Source organism: Tenebrio molitor, chromosome 3, assembly GCF_963966145.1.
Source record: "Tenebrio molitor chromosome 3, icTenMoli1.1, whole genome shotgun sequence".
NCBI lineage: Eukaryota > Metazoa > Arthropoda > Insecta > Coleoptera > Tenebrionidae > Tenebrio > Tenebrio molitor.
This window is the reverse complement of record NC_091048.1, coordinates 12,624,086-12,630,008: the sequence shown is the minus strand read 5'-3', so window position 1 is coordinate 12,630,008 and position 5,923 is coordinate 12,624,086. Positions and strand designations below refer to the sequence as shown.

Here is a 5,923-nt window from a genome sequence, read left to right as displayed (position 1 = left end):
CGACACACCTGGTAACTGTATCTCTATTACCGGCTATCACTAGCCTAATTCACTACACCACTTCCGGGCCACGATTATTCACCTGCCGTCACTCTCGTACTCGTACCTTGGACAGCCCGTCGGTTTCAGCTGCCAAGCCCACACTGTCCCTGTCTCGCCTGTCGGATTCGTAAAAATCACCCCCGAGTCAAGGAACTTTAAGAACATAATTTATGAGCCACATGTTTGGGTGGAAGAGGTAGTTCTTCTGTTGCGTTTTTAAAATTCTCTTACATTCGGCCAACCTGACATAAATCTCGTCCCGAGATTGTGAATTTACCTTAGTATCATAAGATCTACATCTATTACTACTTGCTGATCACTGATCAGCCTACTAACTGTGCTAACTACGCTAGTGCTAACGTTGCCATGGCACTCATGCAACCCTTTAAAAATCTATCGTTCAATTAGGGTTATCCCGAAGAATAACTAATTGGTAATGTGACGAAAGAAATCGAAAATGAAAAAGAAATAATAAATAATCACAAAAGTGTGACAGAAATAACGTTAATGTTTTACCGCAGTTTGTTTTATTGCTCTAGTTAACACCACTTCGAACATTTAAACAATCATGTACACTGCTTAATGTTGATCCGCACATATCAATTTCTGGTCTTTCGCACCCGGACACTTGACAGGCCATAAATTTTGAACACCAACCATCACGAGTTCACCCGCACCAACAAGGCCTGTTGGTGGTGCCTGTGATCGTTTCTTGCAATTCAAAGAGACCTCCAGCTGAGAGGGACACTCGGTCATTGACCCAATACTGATAGGGTAGTTTCCGTCTGTTGTGGGTCGAAGTATTTTACCTGGTGTCTTTGTCTCTCATAGTTGTTACCCCCAAATGTAATAATTACGAGATGGTCGCACCCTCATCGTTATCTCTCCATAGTGGGCAGTTCCGCCTGAGGTGTCCCAATTTTTGCATTTACGACACCTGAACCTACTTGTTCGAGGTTCTCCCTGTACAGGTGAGCAATCTGCCAATTCGACGAATGTTCTCCACCTTCTGCCCCATCGTGTTGCACTCGTGTTGCGCTCCTCGACGGAGCTTTATCGATGATCAGCTGTGTGTGGTGCCGACGATGTCGTGTCGCATCCTCTCAGGTACCCCCAACAGGGTGCTTGGGACCCGTGTATCCGCCGGCCTCGCTCCTGTCGTTGATATCGCACTGATTCAAGTGCTAGTTTCTTGTACCAACAGCGAAGACACGTCTCCTGATTTATTTTAAGGGTGCCCATCACCCAACGAAAATATCTATTTCGTAACTATACAACCAACCATACAACACCTGCTGACCGTTTTACGACAGGCACTTCCATGCCGTGCTAATAATGAGGGGATTAGTATTTGTTACCTCCTAGTGTGAAGAGGAGCACTTCGCCCAAAGGAGACTACCTGCTACCCTCTGCCCTGTTTCTAAATCCCGAGCCGCTTTACGAAATTTCCGTCGGATTTCCCAGAATATGATTTAAATTTATAAGTAGGAAAATAAAAATTTTGAACTTATAAATCAGTTTATTTTCATAATTAAATAAATATACTGTTAACTTGGACTCAATGGGGTGAACGATTAGTCGCGACCCGGGACGAATAAGGTCGAGTAAGGGGAGCCCACGCAACGGGGAGAACAAAGGAACAGTCTTACTCTTCCCGGGGACTCTTACCCTGACTGCGAAATAAGTCGGGCATTTTTCTTGAAATAGCTTTTGCTTAAAAATATTGTTTAACTTTCATTAGTTTAATAAATTTGTTACAACTTCTTGTGTGGAAGTATCGAGTTTTATTCAAATAATTAACATCAGAAGTGGGATCAAGAACTCAAGTGCTAGTTGTTAGTGATAGTAATTATGACCAAGGAATCAGGAATTGGCGAACTGCGATTGTGAAGATGGGTAGATCATCCGACGAATCGAGATCCGGTTCACGGTCTCGTGGACGAGATCATTCCAGGGGTACACGAAGCCGGAGTGATGGTCATGAACGTCGTTCGGACGAACGGGAAGGACGCTCCAGGTCCAGGCGTCTTGTACCTGACGATCGAGATCAGCGACGGCGTCGCCATGCATCCCGAGCCGAGTCGGATATGTTATCGGAATTAGGCGCTGCCATTGTCAGCGGCATAGACAGGTTGGTGGGTAAGAATAAACCCACTTCGACGGTGAGTACTTCGTTGTCCATTTCCGTAAACATTGTCGCCGAATTTAACCCGCTCGAGAACTGCATCGAGGAATGGGTAAATTCAGTGGATGAGTACGCTCTAATTCATGGTTGGGACGATAAAACCACGAGTCACCTGGCATTGGGAACGCTGCGTGGACCAGCTGAAATTTGGTATCGGGGTTTGCCGACAAAATTATTTACTTGGGTCGAATGGCGCGACATGTTGCTCAACAATTTTAAACAGAAACGTAATCTTCATAAGGCGTTGACAGATATGAGGGCGTGTGTGCCAGGTCGCAGCGAACGATTGTACGAGTACGTATATCGAAAATTGGCCCTCATCCACAAGTTAAAACTCCCGATTAATGACGAAGATAAGGTTAATTTAATAATGGGGGGAATTAACGATGATCAGGTAAAATTTTCAGTGAGAATGGCGGGTATAACAGATCCATATGAATTAGCGAACCATTTAAAAATACTTGATAGGAGAAATTTTGTGTCCACTAGCTCGACTAATAAAGATGCAATAAAAACACCCCAGAAAAACAATGCGCCCTCAAAGAATTTCGATAATCGTGCTTGCTTCGCTTGTCATAAAACAGGCCACTTTCAGGGAGACTGCCCAGACATCGTTGGTGATAAACACCCCAAACATAACAGGAAACACACCACTTATGATTAGTCCATAAAAACGTCAACTTTTTGTCGAACGAACCCACAAATAAATAGTATATTGTATATCAAGAGTTGAAAATGAAAGATTTCACACGAGTTTGCAGAATTGAGCCACAGCCGTAGGCGCGTGGCTTAAGCAAACGAGTGTGAAATCGAATTTTCAACACGTGGTATACACGATATTTGTCCGACGACCACAAAAAAAAACGCTAATATTCGGCATCCCTTCAAACTTCAAATATTATTCGACAGAGCTGCGGACAAAATAATTATGCCGTTGCGCGGAGATAGACATCGTTAACCATCGGCCCGTGTACAATATAAAAACACACAGCTGTCGGCCAATCAGATTTCTCAAATTTTTCATTGTACACGGTTAGGCTGTTCGTTCGTGTTCGTGTTGAAATCGTTTGCAATTTTAAATTTTCACTAAGGAAAAACCGTGTGAAATGTGCCATATTTCACAGTGGTCGTCTGAAAATAATATTTTAAAATCGTAATTATAATAAAATAAATTTCCAACACCAACAGATGTTCACAATGCACGGCAGTTTTTGAGATTGACTGGCTAGTTTTCGAAATTCATTCGTTATTGTGCTTTCAAGTCGAAACCGCCGACGAAATTATTACATAAAGACATAAAACTGGGACCCGACAAATCGAAGCATTTAATTTCTTAAAAGGAAATTTATTGTCAAAACTTGCAATTTTTAATCCGCGATTAGAAATTAAAATCTGGAGTCTTTTGTAAAGACTAAATCCGCCAAAACGCAAATCCTTTTAATCGATGCATTTACGACATTTTATTAATCTATCCTGTGAAAGATGCGTCAACAAAATATGTAATTAAGTGTTTTAGGGACATGATTAAAACCTGTGGCGCACCAAACCCAATAATTTTTGAGCAAGGCACGGCATTCACGTCTCGTCAATTTTCTAATTTTGCTGTGGAGATTGGGACGACACATCACGTGTGTTTTAGGGTTTACCACGAAGAAATGGTCAGAGTGAGCGATACAATCGTACGCTGATAAATTCGTTGAGTACCATGGGAGCCTTTGACAAGGAGGATCGATGGGATGAACATATTATATAAGTATTCAAGTTGGGATTAATGTGTCGAATGGGATGCTTTATGATGAGGAGTCCGAGGTTGTGGATGTCAAAAAGGAGCGAAACATAATAATGACGGGCTTGGAGCAATATCAAGGAGGTACAGAAACGGCGTTTCGATGCTAGCCGTTGTTCAGCCAGGATTGTTAGTCATGCCGCTGCTGATACCAGTCAGAAATGATTTCCGAAGTGGAGAGGTCCAAATAAGGTTGTTGCTATCTTGGACAATGGCAGATGCAGGGTTCGAGATATCTGAGGAGTCATGTTCCATTCTGAGGATAGAGCCTCGAGTTGCCTTGGGGGACCTGTGCTGTGCTTTGCTGTGCTAGGCTGTGCTCTGCTGTGCTGTGGTCTCGCCTTGGTCGACTCGTAGGGCGGAAAGAGGATTCGGTATAGGAGCACGTGAGTAGAGCCTAGAGTTGCCTTGGGGGACCTGTGCGGTGCTGTGCTTTGCTGTGCTAGGCTGTGCTCTGCTCTGCTGTGCTGTGCTGTGCTGTGGTCTCACCTTGGTAGTCTCGTAGGGCGAAAAGGGCCTAGTTTTGCCTTAGCGGACCTGTGCTGTGCTTTGCTGTGCTAGGCTGTGCTCTGCTGTGCTGTGGTCTTGGCTCTGGAAAACTTAGGTCGTTGAACAGAGTTCCTCCTTGGTAGGCCTGTGCTGTGCTGTGCTTTGCTGTGCTCTGCTGTGGCCTTACTTTTGGAGGGACTCGTAAAGCGCTTGGGTACCCATTTAGATTAAGCATAATTTGTATGATTTTTGAACTGTTATCGTTATGTGGCCACATATTTTTCGATTTTTCTTTAGCTTAGTGGACGTCCAGGCATTGTGTCTTCAACATTTTGATTTTGTTCTCTTGCTGTTATGTTTATGTTAGACATAAGTCGTTCAGGAGTGTTACTAATGTTCTTCGTATTCTTTTAGTTTCTGTTGAACACCCAGCCGTTCGAGGACAAGACTAATCAAGTGAGGACACTTTGATGTCAGGAAAGGCCGTGTTAGCTTGGACTCAATGGGGTGAACGATTAGTCGCGACCCAGGACGAATGAACAAAGGAACACTCTTACTCTTCCCGGGGACTCTTACCCTGACTGCGGAATAAGTCGGGCATTTTTCTTGAAATAGCTTTTGCTTAAAAATATTGTTTAACTTTCATTAGTTTAATAAATTTGTTACAACTTCTTGTGTGGAAGTATCGAGTTTTATTCAAATAGTTAACAATACATTATTTTTGGCTCTGTAATTATGTTTTGTAAATATGTAGTGACATGCAGGTAAACACCGTACTTTACATTACGAGTTCCAAAACAACACAGTAAAAAATACTAAACTTTCCATCTCAATTGTTTCACGTTATTTAGGCAGCCTTGCAGATTAATTCCCGCCAGTAGTAATCTTACGCATATGATGTTGTTGCTTGCCCTGTGCGAACCTTGATTATAATTTTTTAGTTTTGTTGTCCGTTTCGGCATTGTTGATTTCAAAAGCACTGTTACGTTTTTTTACTGCTTAAATTAAAGTAATTAACTAATTCTTATTTGCTTTTGTCTTTGTACAGCGTGATCAACAATGACCGAGTCTGTTGGCAATGAAACAATTGAAAAGTACTGTTTTTTTTTGTCTCGTAATTCGCACTGGCTGAATTTTTTTAACTTGAGACGACATTAAAAACATTTTTGGTTATGCTGGTTATGTTTATGCTCTTATAAAAATGAACCTTTGATGGGAAATTTCAAATTTGCCAAATTTCATTGTTACCAACAGACTCAGTCATTCTTGATCACACCGTATTTTCATCAAGTAAAGATTTATTGGAGATAACCTATAATGTATCAGGGATCTATCATAAATGTTACTTTTGTAATGTAACTAAATTAAACGTGTTTTTATACATGCACAGCTCACTTGATGAATATTTATATGAAATAAAT

General features: G+C 41.9%; 1 long non-coding RNA gene across 1 annotated transcript; it reads left to right on the top strand.

Annotated features, from left to right (window-relative positions):
* The first annotated feature begins 3,035 nt into the window (after positions 1 to 3,035).
* LOC138127091 (uncharacterized) lies at positions 3,036 to 5,184 on the top strand. Its single transcript, XR_011158094.1, has 2 exons — positions 3,036 to 4,399; positions 4,917 to 5,184. It is a non-coding gene; the product is annotated as an uncharacterized lncRNA (long non-coding RNA).
* The last annotated feature ends 739 nt before the right edge of the window (positions 5,185 to 5,923 follow it).